Below are 20,123 nucleotides of genomic sequence, written 5' to 3'. Positions count from 1 at the left end.
TATGGCTAGATGGCATCACTGACTTGATGGACATGAGTCTGAGTGAACTCTGGGAGTTGGTGATGGACAGCGAGGCTTGGCGTGCTGCAATTCATGGGGTTGCAAAGAGTCGGACACGACTGAGCGACTGATCTGATCTGGTCTGAAAGTCTTTCTTGCTTCCCTGGTGGCTCAGGCGGTAAAGAGTCTACCTCCAATGCGGGAGACATAGGTTCAATCTCTGGATTGGGAAGATCCCCTAGAGAAGGGCATGGCAACCCACCCCAGTGTTCTTGCCTGGAGAATCCCATGGACTGAGGAGCCTGGCAGGCTACAGTCCATGGGGTTGCAAAGAGTCAGACATGATTGAGTGACTAGACACAGCACAAAGTCCTTCTTGCTAACATATCTCAACATCAACAGTAAGTACTTCAGTAACAAATTATGCTTTATTTTCAGTGTATAAAGCAAGTTTATAGTGTTGGGTTAGGAATGGAAATGGCTTATTAAGCTCCTGTAAGTCTGCTATTTGGTTTGCCTTTTTTTCTTTTTTTAATGTTACAGGACAGTGAATTTTGTTGATGATCTGGTATGAAAGTTTAAGACCCTTGACCTCATAAAAATTCCCAATATAATAGACATAAATAAATAGAAGTAATGGACTTTGGAATAAGACAGACATGGACTTAATCACAATTCCAGAATTTTCTAGCCTTGTGGTTTTGCATTAAATTCTTAACTTCTCAGAACTATTTCATTTGGTGCAAAATGGAGCCAATAAAGTTTATCCCACAGGTTTGTTTGTTTTAGGGATTTAACAATATGGTATGATATATTACTAGTCTAGATCTAGACTATAAAAAGAACTCAAAAATTATTTGCTGTTGGCATTATATCATAATTCAGCATGAGAAGCATGGAAACAGAGGTGATTCTCAGGGGGTTATGAGAAACACAAGTGAGAACCCCAAAACAGAAATTAATTGAGGGAGGGCAGTTTCAGGGAAGATATATTATTCACTAACTGCATAATTCTATATTTCTAAAGTTAGCTTGCTGAGGTCTAATGTTATTTATGAATATTCTGATAATGATTTCATCTTCTGTTTATTTTCATCTTCTGTTTCATTTTCTAGGGTTGTCAAATTAAAAAATCAAATCATCTATAAAACTTCTGATCCACTGTAACCTCATATCCTGCCTCTATTACCACAATGAATGAAGAAACAAATAATATGAAGACAATTATGAAATAACTCCCACGAGTGACCCATGGAGTCATTTGATTCATCATATTGGAAGACTTTTCCCAAAATTAAGTTTCACATACATTAAGTTAGTTTTGCTTCTGTAAATCAGTTATTTTACTTTATAACTATACAGAAGGAAGAACAAAGGAGACCAGGTCTTGCTTATTTTAAAGCAGTCTCTCAAATACCAGACTGGATGAAACATAAGATGGAATCAAGACTACAGGAAGAACTATAAATAACCTCAGATATGCAGATGACACCACCCTTATGGCAGAAAGTAAAAAGGAACTAAAGAGCCTCTTGATGAATGTGAAAGAGGAGAGTGAAAAAGCTATCTTAGAATTCAATATTCAAAAAACTAAGATCATGGCATCTGGTCCCATTATTTCATAGCAAATAGATGAGGAAACAATGGAAACAGTGACAGACTTTATTTTCTTGGGCTTCAAAATCACTGAAGATGCTGACTGCAGCCATGAAATTAAAAGATTTTTGCTCCTTGGAAGAAAAGCTATGACCAACTTTGACATCCTATTAAAAAGCAGACATTACTTTCCTGACAGAGGTCCATCTAGTCAAACCTATGGTTTTTCCAGTAGTCAAGTACGGATGTGAGAGTTGGACCATAAAGTAGGCTGAGTGCTGATGAACTGATGCTTTCAACTGTGTTGTTGGAGAAGACTTTTGAGAGTCCCTTGGACTACAAAGAGATCAAACCAGTATATCCTAAAAGAAATAAATCCTGAATATTTATTGGAAAGACTGCTGCTGAAGCAGAAGCTCCAATACTTTGCCCACCTGATGCAAAGACCCAACCACTTGGAAAAGACCCTGATGCTGGGAAAGATTGAAGCAGGAGGAGAAAGGGATGACAGAGGACAAGATGGTTGGATGCATCACTGACTCAATGGACATGAGTTTGAGCAAGCTCCAGGAGATGGTGGAGGACAAGGAAGCCTGATGCGCTGCAGTTCATGGGGTTGCAAAGAGTTGGACATCACTGGGTTGCAAAGAGTTGGACACCACTGAACAACAGAGGGGTTTTCAGTAACATGATTTACTGAAAACTTCTGTAAGTTTTACACCTTGTACATAATGATCATGGTAGTATATTGTCTAAGAAGCCCATCATATCTTCATCTTTCATTTGTTTGCTTATAGATATTTAAATTGCCAACTATTAAATTTGAATTCTCAAGTCACTTTTTTTCCATTCCTACAGGGTTAGGGATTCTTAACCTCTTACTTCATAGCCCTTTATTTTTATAACACATTTACTAGTCAACTTGGTTCTTCAACTGAAAAATCATTTTTAAGCTGAAAACTAAAACTGAGATATCAAATATTATTGATATACAATGATGGAGACAAAATTATAAACATTTAAAAGATTAATTCTGTGAGAATTACCTTAATAGAAACGGCTTGGGAGTTATGTAGAAACTATCTTCAGTCTGTATTATGACAATTTTTTTTTCAAATTATCCAGAAGGTAGAAAATGCTGGTATTATTAAAATGGCAATTTTATTTAAAATATTTATCAAAATATTATGCATCATATTAAATATTCATGGAAAACTGTACCAGAGAATTAATGGATGATATCCCCTCCATAAAGGGAATAGAATGAGTACAACCTGATTTAGAGGAACAGCTATCATAACTAATATTATTTCAGGTGCAAGATCAGTTAATATTTCATATTATAATTATTTTTTATTGTTCATCAGAATGTTAGGAACTTTACTAGTACAAGGTCAAAATTTGACTTCACTAGAGGAATGGTTCCCCTATTAAAAGGAGGCATGCTGCTGCTGCTGCTGCTAAGTCACTTCAGTCATGTCTGACTCTGTGCGACCCCACAGGCTGCAGCCCACCAGGCTCCCCAGTCCCTGGGATTCTCCAGGCAAGAATACTGGAGTGGGTTGCCATTTCCTTCTCCAATGCATGAAACTGAAAAGTCAAAGTGAAGTCACTCAGTCATGTCCAACTCTTAGCGACCTCATGGAGTGCAGCCTACCAGGCTCTTCCATCCATGGGATTTTCCTGGCAAGAGTACTGGAGTGGGATGCCATTGCCTTCTCCAAAAAGGAGGCATATTAACTGCTTGTTCCTAGGATTATTGAATACACAGAAGAACTATACAAAAAATGATCTTAATGACCCAGATAACCTTGAGGGTGTGATCACTCATATAGAGCTAGACATCTTGGAATGCAAAGTCAAGTGGACCTTAGGAAGCATCACTACAACCAAAGCGAGTAGAGATGGAATTCCAGCTGAGCTGCTTCAAATACTAAAATATGATGCTGTTAAAGTGCTTCACTCAATGTGCCAGCAAATTTGGAAAGTTCAGCAGTGACCACAGGACTGGAAAAGGTCAGTTTTCATTTGAATCCCCAAGAAAAGCAATGCCAAAGAATGTTCAAACTACTGCACAAATGCATTCTTTTCACATGCTAGTAAAGTAATGTTCAAAATTCTCCAAGCAAGGCTTCAAAAATACAAGAACTGAGAATTTCCAGATGTTCAAGCTGGATATAGAAAAGGCAGGGGAACCAGAGATCAACATTGCCAACATCCATTAGATCATAGAAAATGCAAGAGAATTCCTGAAAAACAACTACTTCTGCTTTATTGACTACTCTGAAGCATTTAACTGTGTGGATAACAAGAAACTGTGGAAAATTCTGAAAGAGATGGGAATACCAGACCAGCTTACCTGCCTCCTATGAAACATGCATGCAAGTCAAGAGGCAAGAGTTAGAACTGGACATGGAACAATGGACTGTCTCCAAACCGGGAAAGGAGTACAGCAAGGCTGTGTATTTTCACCCTGCTTATTTAACTTCTATGCAGAGTATGTCATGCGAGAAATGCTGGGTTGGAAGAAGCACAAGCTGGAATCAAGATTGCTGGGAGAAATATCAATAACCTCAGATATGCAGATGACACCACTCTTATGGCAAAAGTGAAGAGGAACTAAAGAGCCTCTTGATAAAAGTGAAAGAGGAGAGTGAAAAAGCTGGCTTAAAATTCAGCATTCAGAAAACTAAGATCATGGCATCCAGTCCCATAACTTTCTGGCAAATAGACAGAGAAAAAAATGGAAACAATGAGAGGCTTTACTCTCTTGGGCTCCCAAATCACTGAAGATGGTGACTGTAGTCATGAAATTAAAAGACACTTGCTCTTTGGAAGAAAAGCTATGACAAACCTAGAGAGCATATTAAAAAGCAGAAACATTACTTTCCTGACAAAGGTTCATGTAGTCAAAACTATGGTTTTTCCAGTAGTCATGTGTGGATGTGAAAGTTGGACCAATAAGAAATCTGAGCACTGAAGAATTGATGCTTTTGAACTGTGATTTTGGAGAAGACTCTTGAGAAGCTTTTGGACGCAGGAAGATCAAACTTGTCAGTCCTAAAGGAAATCAGTCCTAAATATTCAGTGGAGAGACTGATGCCTAATCTGAAGCTCCAATACTTTTGCTACCTGATGGGAAGAGCCAGCTCATTTAAAAAGTTCCTGAAGCTGAGAAAAATTAAAGGCAGGAGAAGGGGGGATGACAGAGGATGAGATCGGTGGATGGTATAACTTACTCAATGAACATGAGTTTGAGCAAGCTCCAGGAGATGGTGAAGGACAGGGAGCCTGGTGTGCTGCAGTCCATGGGCACGCAAAGAATCAAACATGGCTGAGCGACTGACTAATAACATCAATGCTTGTATTTAATATATACATTTAAATTTTAGATTATGGTAAGATTATCTTTTTTCTTTAAAATATTTTACTCAGAATAGGATACAATAGATGTTGCCTCAGTTGTGTCTGACTCTTTTGTGACCCCATGGACTGTAACTTGCCAGGCTTTTCTGTCCATGTGATTTCCCAGGCGAGAATACTAAAGTGGGTTGCCATTGTCTTCTCCAGGTGATCTTCCTAACCCAGTGATTGGACACCTGCATCTCCTTCATCTCCTGCATTGGCAAGCAGATTCTCTACCACTAGCACTACCTGGAAAGCATGAATCACTAATCAGGAGAGGAAATGCTATGGTGTGAAGGCAGGACTAAAATAATTAGCTTTTAATTATAGCTTTCTTTTCCAGGGACAAATCCTCATCCAGAAACCACTCAAGAGCCCACCCAGAGTCACTTCCTTAAATGAAAGTTATTCCTATCACCCAGGAAATCACAAAAGTTTTAGGAGCCTTATGCCATGAACTAGGAGCAGAGACCAGTATATATATTTTCTCTTATCTAATATAAGGGATTCCCTGATAGCTCAGTTGGTTAAAAAAAAAAAAAAAAAAACCCACCTGTAATGCAGGAGACCCTAGTTCGATTCCTGGGTTGGGAAGATCCTCTGGAGAAGGGATAGGCTACTCACACCACTATTCTTGAGCTTCCCTTGTGGCTCAGCTGGTAAAGAATCTGCTTGCATTGCAAGAGATAAACTTGCTTTCATTGTAATCCGGTAGTGAGAGGGTAGAACTGTTACCATTCAGCATTCTTGGGCTTCCTTAACCAAAAAGAATTAAGATGGTTTCTTATATGAAGTGAGGGTAGGGGTGTATCCAGGGGTCAGGAAAGAGGGATGACTAAGGTAGTGTTGAGTCCCAGGGGCAAGAGCAATACCTTGCTTTTGCTTCTAATACCATAATTTTTCTCCCAGGTCTTCAGAAGTGTTAGTTTGATTTCAGGTCTTTTTGTTCACAATTTGCCCTGCTGTGCATACCCCACAGTTATTGTTAGTCCCTCATAGTTTTATTGTATTTTCTTGCTTGAGGAGAAGTCTATGTAGGGCCTCTATGTAGGGCTTCTATAGACCTCTATAGAAGTCTATGCAGCAAAGGGCCTCAGGTCCGAAGCCCCAAGCCTGTCTCAGAATCTTCACATAGAACTTTCAGAGAGGTTATCAATATTTTCTAAAATAAATTTTAAAAATTAAGAAGGGATTAATAATTGTGTACAATATAATTGGTTCAGACTACTTTACCATAGAATCGATATGTGTGATGGTTTGGAAAAAATATTTAAATGCTTCTAGTAGATCAAGAAAATATATACTAACTATGTAACTATGTTCTCTAGCTTCTATATTTAGTATTTTGACCTCTTGGAGCCTTATTACATAGAAGGAACTGCCCCTCTTAGGGTTAGCTATTTCCTAGAGATAGTAAGGAATTCATTTGCAAGTGTACCTTTCATATGCAAATCAATAAAGAGCTGAAATTTCCTAATCATCTCCTTTGTCAGCCTTTCCTGGAGCACTTATACTCTGGACTGCTATTTATCCACCCTAACTACTCCATGGCGAGGTATCTGAGAACTAGAGAGAAACCCTAGTCCCTGACCTCACTGAGTGAGTGAAGTGAAAGTGAGAGTGAAAGTCACTCAGTCATATACTACTCTTTGCAACCCCCTGGACTATACAGTCCATGGAATTCTCCAGGCCAGAATACTGGAATAGGTAGCCTTTCTGTTGTCCAGGAGATCTTCCCAAGCCAGGGACTGAACCCAGGTCTCCCGCATTGCAGGTGGATTCTTAACCAGCTGAGCCACAATGGAAGCCCAAGAATGCTGGAGTGGATAGCCTATCCCTTCTCCAGGGGATCTTCCCAACCCTGGAATTTAACCAGGGTCTCCTGCACTGCAGGCAGATTCTTTACCAACTGAGTTATGAGGGAAGCCCTGACCTCACTGAACGTGTTTAAATTGCCAATCATAAATGCTTGTTGTCTGCCCTGCCCTTTTCTTCCCAGGGAAACTACGCTAAAGGCTCTTGCCTATATTACTTGTTGCTCCCTCAGTCTCCTGACCAACACTTGATACTTCCCTGTGTGACTTTACAAGGTGTGCTGTTATCCCGTTTCTAGGGATCTCCAAGTATAAAAATCTTTTTTCTTCATGATAGTCTTTCCAAGACTATCTTTCTATGTGTCTTACCATACCTGATTTATGCAAGGTGTGGGTATCTTTACATCAAAGGAGTTAAAATTTTATTATTTCAAATAGCAGAAAAAGGACAGAGTCAGCTAGAGAGAAAAATGAAACCTAACATATTAAGAAATAATATGCATGATGCTATATGATAATGTAGATGATGTCCTGACTTTTTGAAGATAACTTGGTATGAAAGAAAGGCTGGTAGACTTGATTTAAAGTTTAGTTTTAATAGCAGAGATCACACAGCTTTAAATTATATCTTTAATTCCAGATGTCTTAGTAGAGGTGATAGTATAATTTAAGAGTATAATTTAGAGAATGTGTTAAAGCCTACTTCCAAAGCAACCCTTAGGTTTTAACTATGGTGTCACAGTCCTATTCCTCAGTAAAATTTGCATGAATGATAAATATTCAGACTTGTGAGCCTTAAAATTGAGAATTCAAGCAAAAATTATCTAAATCTCTGACCTGAGGGGATCCTCATGACACCTAGATTTGAAAAATAAAGTTAATTCTGTATTTCATATAATCATTTTCCTATAGGAATGCACATGATATTTAAAACAATGCCAACCTATAATTAAAATCAATAAAACCAATTGATTCTGCAACATTAGAAAAATCTTGTTCATTTTGACTAATAATATTCTTTGAGTTAAAATAACTTTCAACTCCTTTAATACAAATAAATAGAAGAAAAACAATAGAGAGGGGAAGACTAGAAATCTCTTAAAGAAAATTAGAGATACCAAGGGAATATTTCATACAAAGATGGGCTAGATAAAGGACAGAAATGGTAGGGACCTAACAGAAGCAGAACATATTAAGAAGAGGTGGCAAGAATACACAGAAAAACTGCACAAAAAAGATCTTCATGACCCAGATAATCATGATGGTGTGATCACTCACATAGAACCAGACATACTAGAATGTGAAATCAAGTGGGCCTTAGGAAGCATCACTACGAACAAAGCTAGTGGAGGTGATGGAACTCCAGTTGAGCTATTTCAAATCCTGAAAGATGATGCTGTGAAAGTGCTGCACTCAATATGCCAGCAAATTTGGAAAATTCAGCAGTGGCCACAAGACTGGAAAAGGTCAGTTTTCATTCCAATCCCAAAGAAAGGCAATGCCAAAGAATGCTCTAACTACCACACAATTGCACTCATCTCACATGCTAGTAAAGTAATCTTTAAAATTCTCCAAGCCAGGCTTCAGCAATACGTGAATGGTGAACTTTCAGATGTTCAAGTTGACTTTAGAAAAGGCAGAGGAACCAGAGATCAAATTGCAAACATCTGCTGGATCATCAAAAAAGCAAGAGAGTTCCAGAAAAAACATCTATTTCTGCTTGATTGACTATGCCAAAGCCTTTGACCGTGTGGATCACAATAAACTTTGGAAAATTCTGAAAGAGATGGGAATACCAGACCACCTGACCTGCTTCTTGAGAAACCTATATGCAGGTCAGGAAGCAACAGTTAGAACTGGACGTGGAACAACAGACTGGTTCCAAATAGGAAAAGGAGTATGTCAAGGCTGTATATTGTCACCCTGCTTATTTAACTTAAATGCAGAGTACATCATGAGAAACGCTGGGCTGGAGGAGCCGAAGCTGGAATCAAGATTGCTGGGAGAAATATCAATAGCCTCAGCTATGCAGATGACACCACCCTTATGGCAGAAAATGAAGAAGAACTAAAGAGCCTCTTGAGGAAAATGAAAGAGGAGAGTGAAAAAGTTGGCTTAAAGCTCAACGTTCAGAAAACTAAGATCATAGCATCTGGTCCCATCACTTCATGGGAAATAGATGGGGAAACAGTGGAAACAGTGAATGACTTTATTTTTATGGGCTCCAAGATTGCTGCCATGAAATTAAAAGACACTTACTCCTTTGAAGGAAAGTTATGACCAGCCTAGCCAGCATATTAAAAAGCAGAAACATTACTTTGCCAACAAGGGTCCGTCTAGTCAAAGCTATGGTTTTTCCAGTGATCATGTATGGATGTGAGAGTTGGACTATAAAGAACGCTGGGCACCAAAGAATTGATGCTTTTGAACTGTGGTGTTGGAGAAGACTCTTGAGAGTCCCTTGGACTGAAAGGAGGTCCAACCAGCCCATCCTAAAGGAGATCACTCCTGGTTGTTCATTGGAAGGACTGATGTTAAACTGAAACTCCAATACTTTGGCCACGTGACGTGAAGAGCTGACTCATTTGAAAAGACCCTGATACTGGGAAAGATTGGGGGCAGGAAGAGAAGGGAATGATAGAGGATGAGATGGTTGCATGGAATCATTGACTCAATGGACATGGGTTTGGGTGGACTCTGGGACTTGGTAATGGACAGGTAGGCCTGACGTGCTGAGGTTCGTTGGGTCACAAAGAGTTGGACATGACTGAGCGACTGAATTGAACCGAACTGAATACATATTTAAAAACATTATCTACTACATGTAATCGGATCTGTGCTGGGAAACACAAGATGGAAACTATCCAAAAGTCATCAATCTAATGATTGTAGATTCATTGTGGTGGATATCAGTTTGATATTTTATTGAAATTAGAAAATATTAAGGGATTTTAAAAATATGCTATGTTTCATTTCCTTGACATTTGTTTTCCATTTTAAAAAATAAACATTGTTAGCTAAGGGTCTCTGTGGTTAAAATAATAACAGTAACTGATTATGCACTGTTTTTTTTGTTGTTGTTGTTATTGTTGTTCATTTTATGAACAAAGAAGCAAAGGCAAGCTGACATTTTCTCATAAAAACGTTAACAAATATGACTAATTTGGAGGAAACCACTCTGACGTATATTTCTTACAGAAAGTTAATTCATTCAAATAATCATTTCTACTGATGTTCCTATAAATAAGCAAGCCATTAAGTCATTTATTCAGTCAGCTAACCTCTACTGCATGTCTAATGTATGCTAAACACCAAAGAATAAAGAAGAATATGATAAGATTTCTGCCTCCAGATATTCATATCTCAAAACAATGATAGATACGAAAATGAAAGGAGGCACGCTTTTGCAAGACTTGCCCTGGAATAGAGTTGTAGTTGGAATATAGATAAACTGGAAAACAAAGGGAAGAAATAATTGGAGGAAATGGGAATGTGTTTTGAAAGCAAACTAGATAAATCTTTGATAAATGTGAAGGGAAATAAGATCAACTGAAGTTAAAAGGAAGAAATGATGAAGCCAAAATGATATAGAAAACAGTAGGTTGTGAAAACACCACAATTATCCTATAAGCAGAAGTGCAAACAATGAAATTTAACCTTTGTGCTTCCCATGCCCATGGTATCCATATGCTGTTTGGAAGAAAAAGAAATGCAATAAAGCAAGTTACTCTGGAATTGAACTAACACCAACTCAAAAAATTATGATTATTGGATCATGAATGAGATATCCTGTTGAATGCATATGACAACTTGTTTATGGATTTAAAAGAACCAGATGTAGAATGGATTAAAGGAATTATGTCTGCATAAAGGACATTTGCTTCTCAAATTTAGATACAAGCTGCAGTATAACACAAACACCAAAAATGAAAGATAATAAAAACTGGAAACTCTAACCATATTGTCTCTAGATAGTTGACGTATGGTCCTATTTATCCAGCATCTTTTTTAGTGAGCTAAAAGGGAGTAAATAATACCAAACTAATGATAGTAACAGATGATAGCAGATTGGAAACTGTCACATTGACACCACTGTTGACTATGAAGTAACAACAGGAAAACAAAACAGCTTTGACATATAGGGAGAAATGTGGGGAAAATCTTTAGCTTCAGATAAGGAAAAGATCAATCAATCTGGTAATGTAGAAAAATGATGCACAGAAACAAGAAATTGAGCATGCCAAGTTTTAGTAAAATGCGAAAGCATATGTGTATGTATATATGTATACATATTAATATGTATTTGAGCAAACTCTGGGAGATAGTGAAGGATAGGGAAGCCTGGCATGCTGCAGTCCATGGTGTCATAGAGTTGGACACGACTTAGGAACTGACAAAAATACACATGTATTGTTAAGAAATGCATCAAGGAAGTTATAAAATTATGGACACTAACAGATGAAAGGTGATCAAAAGAATTAAGTGCCTATGGCATGAAGGATAAGAAATATAATATCACTTCCATAAAAACTTTGGAGGTAAATAACTCTCTGAATAGTTTTAAAATCAGTACAATAAAATAAATAACAGATGGCCATCTTGGGAGAAAATACTCTCAATAGAAGCATGTTTTAAAGAAAATGGGAAAATCTCTCTCTGTACACTGCATTTCTTGTTTTGTAAGATAATATATTTTCTTTATTGATTTCTTTATTCTATTATTGTAGCTGAAAATGTATTACTTGGTATAGTAACTAGAACAATAGAACTGAGTTCAGATTCTCCCGAAGCTGCTTAGATTATATAATTTCAGCCAAAACACTTAGTCCCATTTTTCAACAGATTTTTATCAATGGCCTTCAATATGTCAACCAGATACCAGCCAACTACTATTTTAAGACAATAGGGATGCAATAATGAGTAAAACAGACAGATACCCCTGTTATCATGGACCTAACAATCTACTTTGTGTTCTGTGGGTCTCTCTGTGTGTGAGGATAGTGGTGGTGTGGTGGTACTCAAGCGACTGGATAAAATATATCTAAATAGTGAAGAGTCAGTGAGACTCAGGAATTGAGAGCAGTAGGAAATGAGGTTGGAAACATTATGGAGGTGGGAAAAAAATTTGATTAGTCAACATGACCTGACTTATATTTTAATACAGTCACTGTGGCAACAGTGTTCAGAATTAGACTGAAGAGGGGCAAGGCTGGAAGCAAGGTGACTAGTTGGGAAATTATTAAAATAACTTATCCTGAACAAGACCTCTTCTTACCACCTCCACTGCTACCAAATTTTCCATTGTTCTCTGTACACTTTTAATCCCTATCTGGAAGATTTTCAGAGTCACATTGTATAAAACCAAAATACAATTGTCTTTAGAGAAATGTCTTCAAATTGTAAACTAATTTGATGGAGAATAATTTAGAAATATTAAAATTTAAAGGAAAATGAAATAACAGAATCAAAGGTCAAGGGAGGAAGAAGTCTCATGTAAATGAAGAATCAGGAAATACTGCAAGCAAGGCATTGATATGAACATAATTGTAATGGAAGGATATTTATGAAGGTGGAGAACATTGTTACAGGTACAGAGACTTGTTTTTCAGTGTTCGTTATTATTATTATTTTAATTCTGTAGTAACTTAAAGGAAGTAACCTGATGGAAACTGAGATATGTGAGGTCCTGAGACTCTAAAACACCATATAAGAAACAGGCGATGTGATGTCTTAAGCCTCACATTTAACCACTATGTATATTCACCAGAAATCCCCTTCTTCAGTCAACAATTTACAATCTTTTCTCAATTGCATTCCTTTTTCTGTACAATGCACAATAAAACAATAACAATACACCTTTCAGTTCAGTTCAGTCGCTCAGTCGTGTCTGACTCTTTGTGACCCCATGAATCAGCAGCATGCCAGGCCTCCCTGTCCATCACCAACTCCCGGAGTTCACGCAAACTCATGTCCATTGAGTCGGTGATACCATCCAGCTTAGTGGAATCAAATAAATTTTTTACATTCATACTTGTACTCTTTAGTAAGAAATAAGTATCTTATGATGATTTGCATATTATCATCTCTCCATTAATATGAATACAAGGTTTATTAGAGATCCTGGTCTTTAACTATTTGTACCATAATCAGCACCAATAAATCTTGAGTAAGCATAGCCACTTTTAGGAAAGTGAAGCATTCTAAGGCAAATGTTGCACAAGCTAGAGATCGGTTTCTTCAGTTCAGTTCAGTTCAGTCGCTTAGTCATGTCCGAGTCTTTGTGACCCTATGAATTGCAGCACACCAGGCCTCCCTGTCCATCACCAACTCCCTGAGTTCACTCAGACTCACGTCCATCGAGTCAGTGATGCCATCCAGCTATCTCATCCTCTGTCATCCCCTTCTCCTCCTGCCCCCAATCCCTCCCAGCATCAGAGTCTTTTCCAATGAGTCAACTCTTCGCATGAGGTGGCCAAAGTACTGGAGTTTAAGCTTTAGCATCATTCCTTCCAAAGAAATCCCAGGGCTGATCTCCTTCAGAATGGACTGGTTGGATCTCCTTGCAGTCCAAGGGACTCTCAAGAGTCTTCTCCAACGCCACAGTTCAAAAGCATCAATTCTTCGGTGCTCAGCCTCCTTCACAGTCCAACTCTCACATCCATACATGACCACAGGAAAAACCATAGCCTTGACTAGACGAACCTTTGTTGGCAAAGTAATGTCTCTGCTTTTCAATATGCTATCTAGGTTGGTCATAACTTTCCTCCCAAGGAGTAAGTGTCTTTTAATTTCAAGGCTGCAGTCACCATCTGCAGTGATTTTGGAGCCCCCCAAAAATAAAGTCTGACACTGTTTCCACTGTTTCCCCATCTATTTCCCATGAAGTGATGGGACCAGATGCCATGATCTTCGTTTTTTGAATGTTGAGCTTTAAACCAACTTTTTCACTCTCCACTTTCACTTTCATCAAGAGGCTTTTTAGTTCCTCTTCACTTTCTGCCATAAGGGTGGTGTCATCTGCATATCTGAGGTTACTGATATTTCTCCCAGCAATCTTGATTCCAGCTTGTGTTTCTTCCAGTCCAGCATTTCTCATGATGTACTCTGCATATAAGTTAAATAAGCAGGGTGACAATATACAGCCTTGATGTACTCCTTTTCCTATTTGGAACAAGTCTGTTGTTCCATGTCCAGTTCTAACTGTTGCTTCCTGACCTGCATACAGATTTCTCAAGAGGCAGGTCAGGTGGTGTGGTTTGCCCATTACTTTCAGAATTTCCCACAGTTTATTGTGATCCACACAGTCAAAGGCTTTGGCATAGTCAATCAAGCAGAAATAGATGTTTTTCTGGAACTCTCTTGCTTTTTCCATGATCCAGCAGATGTTTGTAATTTGATCTCTGGTTCCTCTGCTTTTTCTAATACCAGCTTGAACATCAGGAAGTTCACGGTTCACATATTGCTGAAGCCTGCCTTGGAGAATTTTGAACATTACTTTACTAGCATGTGAGATGAGTGCAATTGTGCGGTTGTTTGAGCATTTTTGGCATTGCCTTTCTTTGGGATTGGAATGAAAACTGACCTTTTCCAGTCCTGCGGCCACTGCTGAGTTTTCCAAATTTGCTAGCATATTGAGTGCAGCACTTTCACAGCATCATCTTTCAGGATTTGAAATAGCTCAACTGGAGTTCCATCACCTCCACTAGCTTTGTTCATAGTGATGCTTTCTAAGGCCCACTTGACTTCACATTCCAGGATGTCTGGCTCTAGGCCAGTGATCACACCATCATGATTATCTGGGTCATGAAGATCTTTTTTGTGTAGTTCTTCTGTGTATTCTTGCCACCTCTTCTTGATATCTTCTGCTTCTGTTAGGTCCCTACCATTTCTGTCCTTTATCGAGCCCATTTTTGCATGAAATTTTCCCTTGGTATCTCTAATTTCCCTGAAGAGATCTCTAGTCTTTCCCATTCTGTTGTTTTCCTCTATTTCTTTGCATTGATTGCCAAGGAAGGCTTTCTTATCTCTTCTTGCTATTCTTTGAAACTCTGCATTCAGATGCTTATATCTTTCCTTTTATCCTTTGCTTTTTGGTTTCTTAGAACTGTTTAATGGTGCTGAATTCTGTAAGAGCTGGACTCCACAATTTTTCTCTGTTTTCTCCCCAATCCTTAATAAGCAGCCCAGAATGCAGTAGTTCTATGTAGAACCACTTTAGAAGACATTTCAAAAAAAGGAAAGCAAATGAGAAGACAGGTTTTGTGTATACATTAATTACACTAGGGAGTGCTAATGGCCCAGTTAAATAAGTTATTTAAAGTAGAGTAGCAGAAAAGTAAGTGAGGAAGCTGTGGTTATCTTGTAGGTGACAACAAAGGTCAGTTTGAGGACTTAATTTTATGGGCTAGGAAAAGAATTGGCTACTTTTGAGAAGTGAAGTGACAGAAGAAGGAGGCCGAAATGCATAGGTTGGAGTTTTGAGGGAAAAGAAAAGAGGAAATATCAGTTTGGCAGTTGTGTCAGGTAAGTTAGTATTTCTCCAGGACTGAAACATAAAATACTAATGAGCTAAAAGTTAGTCAGGTATGGATCTGATCCCTGGTTTTTGGAGACTGGAGCATATATAACTTAGAAGATTTCTTTAAGAAGCAAAATGCAACATCTTAAATGAAAATTATTCAAGCAAAGAATGCTAAAAATTAATCTGCTTCTTATAGCAGTATTATAAAATCAAGACATTTGTAAACTATAATTATGTCAGATAAATGGAAAATTTTTTTTTCAGTGTTTGGGATTTTCTGTTTCAAATTCTTATCTTTCAGTCTCCTAGGTACAGCCAAATAAATAAATACAAGATAATGATTTTCTTTTTAAATTGAATAAATATGTATATTCTTCTCTTAAAAATTTCTGACCAGAAATTAAAAAAAAAAGCTGAATTAAGTCATTTATTCTCTCATTAAACACATTTAATAAGGACTTATGACTTTTAGGTACTCAATTATCTAGACACAGATTATTATTTTGAAAACATAGAATATGTCAGGATCCACAGAGCTTAGCTTGTACATTTAAGGTAGAAAGGAGTTTTCTGATTCTTTTGAGATAGTCTTTTATGTATTGCACATTTTCAATGAATAAGGATACTTTATAATGTTAGTTTAAATATTGTCTCACTATCAGTTCAGTTCATTTAAGTTACACAGTCATGTGTAACTTTTCTGACCGTAAAGACTGCCACTCACCAGGCTTTCCTGTCCATCACCAACTCCCAGAGCCTGCTCAAACTCATGTCCATCGAGTCAGTGATGCCATCCAACCATTTCATCCTCTGTCGTCCCTTTCTCCTCCCATATTCAATCTTTCCCAGCACACGGTCTTTTCCAGAGTCAGTTCTTCCCATCAGGTGGGCAAAGTATTGGAACTTCAGTTTCAGCATCAATCCTTCCGATGAATATTCAAACTGTTTTTATTTGCTATTAACTGGTTTGATATCCACGCAGTCTAAGGGACTCTCAAGAGTATTCTCCAACACCACAGTACAAAAGCATTAATTCTTCAGTGCTCAGCTTTCTTTATGTCCAATCTCACATCCATGCATGACTACAGGAAAAAACATAGCTTTGACTATACACACTTTTGTTTGCAAAATAATTTCCCTGCTTTTTAATATGCTGTCTAAGTTTGTCATAGCTTTTCTTCCAAGGAGCAAGCATCTTTTAATCCATGGCTGCAGTCACCAGCTCCAGTGATTTTGGAGCCCAAGAAAAAATAATCTGTCACTGATTCCACTGATTTCCCCCATCTATTTGCAAAAGTCATAGGATTATATCTACTACTGTGGGCAAGAACCCTTTAGAAGAAATGGAGTATCCCTCATAATCAACAAGATTCTGAAATGTAGTACTTGAGTGCAATCTCAGAAATGATAGAATGATTTCTGTTCCTTCCAAAGCAACCATTCAATATTACACTAATCCAAGTCTATGCTTCAACCATTAATGCTGAAGAGGCTGAGGTGAGTGGTTCTGTGATGATCAACAAGACCTTTAAGAATTAACACCAAAAAGAAAATATGTCCTTTCCATCATATGGGGAATGGAATGTAAAAGTAGGAAGTCAAGAGATCCTTGGTAACAAGCAAGTTTGACCTTGGAGTGCAAAATGAAGCGGGTCAAGGCTAACCGAGTTTTCCCAAGAGAACTGGTCATAGCAAACATCCTTTTCCAAAACGCAAGAGATGACTCTACACATGGACATCACCAGATGGTCAATATTAAAATCAGATTGATTATATTCTTTGCAGACAAAGATGGAGAAGCTCTGTACAGTCAGCAAAAACAAGACGGAGCTGACTGGCTCAGATCATGAACTGCATATTGCAAAATTCACACTTAAATTGTAGAAAGTAGGGAAAACTACTAGACCATTCAGGTATGACCTAAATAAAATCCCTTACAATTATACAATGAAAGTGACAAATAGATTCAAGGAATTAGACCTGAAAGAGTATCTGAACAACTATGGACAGAGGTTCATGGCATTGTACAGAAGGCAGTGATCAAGATAATCCCCAAGAAAAAGAAATGCAAAATAGCAAAGTGGTTGTCTGAGGAGGCCTTACAAATAGCTGAGAAAAATATACCTTTGGTGGATTCATTTTGATATTTGGCAAAACTAATACAATCTTGTAAAGTTTAAAAATAAAATAAAATTAAAAAAAAAAAAAGAAGAGAAGCTAAAGGCAAAGGAGAAAATGAAAGATATATTCATTCAAATGCAGTGTCAAAGAATAGCAAAGAGAGATAAGAAAGCCTTCCTCAGTGATCAATGCAAAGAAATAGAGGGAAAAAAAAGAATGGAAAAGACTAGAGATCACTTCAAGAAAATTATAGATACCAAGGGAACATTTCATGCAAAGATAGGACAATAAAGGTCAAAAATAATATGTGCATAACAGAAGCAGAAGATGTTAAGAAAAGTTGGCTAGAATACACAGAAGAACTCAACGAAAAATATCTTAATGACCCAGATAACCACAATCGTGTGATTAATAACCTAGAGCAAGACACCCTGGAATTTGAAGTTAAGTGGGCCTTAGGAAGCATCACTGCAAACAAAGTGAGCAGAGGTGATGTAATTCCAGTTGAGCTATTTCAAATCCTAAAATATGTTGCTACTAAAGTGTTGTACTCAATATGCCAGCAAATTTGGAAAACTCAGCAGAGGCCACGGGACTAGAAAAGGTCAGTTTTCATTCTAACCCAAAAGAAAGGCAATGCCAAAGAATGTTCAAGCTACTGCACAATTGCACTCGTCTCACACGCTAGCAAAGTAATGCTCAAAATTCTCCAAGCAAGGCTTCAACAGGACATGCACCCTGAACTTGGAGATGTTCGAGCTGGATTTAGCAAAGGCATGGGAACATGAGATCAAATTGCCAACATTTTTTGAATCATAGAAAAGGCAAAATAATTCCAGAAAAACATCTGCTTCTGTTTTATTGAGTATGCCAAAGCCTTTGCATGTGTGGATCCCAACAAACTGTAAAATTCTTCAAGAAATGGGAATATGAAACCATCTTTCTTGCTCCTGAGAAATCTGTATGCAGGTCAAGAAGCAACAGCTAGAAATGGATATGGAAAAACAGACTGGTTCCAAATGAGGAAAGGAGTACATCAAGGCTGTTTATTGTCACCCTTCATATTTAACTTATATGCAGAGTATGTTATATTAAATGCTGTGCTGATTGAAGCATAAGCTGGACTCAAGATTTCCAAGAAAATATATCAATAATCCTAGATACGCAGTTGACACCAGTTTATGGCATAAAGAGAAGAAGAACTAAACAGCCTCTTGATGAAAGTGAAAAAGGAGATTGAAAAAGCTGGCTTAAAACTCAGCATTCAAAAAATGAAGATAATGGCATCCAGTCCCATCAGTTCAGTTCAGTCGCTCAGTCATTTCCAACTCTTTGCGACCCCATGAACTGCAGCATGCCAGGCCTCCCTGTCCATCACCAACTCCCGGAGTTCACACAAACTCACGTCCATTGAGTCGGTGATGCCGTCCAGCCATCTCATCCTCTGCCATCCCCTTCTCCTCCTGCCCCCAATCCCTCCCAGCATCAGAGTCTTCTCAATGAGTCAACTCTTCACATGAGGTGGCCAAAGTACTGGAGTTTCAGCTTTAGCATCATTCCTTCCAAAGAACACCCATGACTGATCTTTAGAATGGACTGGTTGGATCTCCTTGCAGTCCAAGGGACTCTCAATAGTCTTCTCCAACACCACACTTCAAAAGCATCAATGCTTCGGCACTTAGCCTTCTTCACAGTCCAACTCTCACATCTATACATGACTACTGGAAAACCCATGGCCTTGACTAGATGGACCTTTGTTGGCAAAGTAATGTCTTTGCTTTTGAATATGCTGCCTAGGCTGGTCATAACTTTCCTTCCAAGGAGCAAGCGTCTTTTAATTTCATGGCTGCAATCACGATCTGCAGTGATTTTGGAGCCCCAAAAAATTAAGTCTGACACTGTTTCCCCATCTATTTCCCATTAAGTGATGGGACCAGATGCCATGATCTTACTTTTCTGAATGTTGAGCTTTAAGCCAACTTTTTCACTCTCCTCTTTCACTTTCATCAAGAGGATTTTTAGTTCCTCTTCCCTTTCTGCCATAAGGGTGGTGTCATCTGCATATCTGAGGTTATTGATATTTCTCTCAGCAATCTTGATTCCAGCTTGTGTTTCTTCCAGTCCAGGGTTTCTCATGATGTACTCTGCATATAAGTTAAATAAGCAGGGTGACAATATACAGCCTCAGTGTACTCCTTTTCCTATTTGGAAATAGTCTGTGGTTCCATGTCCATGTTCCAGTTGCTTCCTGACCTGCATATAGGTTTCTCAAGAAGCAGGTCAGGTGGTCTGGTATTCCCATCTCTTTCAGAATTTTCCAAAGTTTATTGTGATCCACACAGTCAAGGGCTTTGGCATAGTCAGTAAAGCAGAAATAGATGTTTTTCTGGAACTCTCTTGCTTTTTCGATATTCCAGCAGATGTTGGCAATTTGATCTCTTGTTCCTCTGCCATTTCTAAAACCAGCTTGAACATCTGGAAGTTCATTGTTTACATATTGCTGAAGCCTGGCTTAGAGAATTTTGAGCATTACTTTACTAATGTGTGAGATGCGTGCAACTGTGAGGTAGTTTCACATCATGAACTCCTTATTGCTAAATTCAGACTTAAAAATGTAAGCAAAACCACTAGAACATTCAGGTATGACCTTAATCAAATCCCTTACG

Source organism: Bubalus kerabau, chromosome 15 (assembly GCF_029407905.1).
Source record: "Bubalus kerabau isolate K-KA32 ecotype Philippines breed swamp buffalo chromosome 15, PCC_UOA_SB_1v2, whole genome shotgun sequence".
In the NCBI taxonomy this organism is placed as follows: domain Eukaryota; kingdom Metazoa; phylum Chordata; class Mammalia; order Artiodactyla; family Bovidae; genus Bubalus; species Bubalus kerabau.
Note: the sequence above shows the minus strand (reverse complement) of the source record.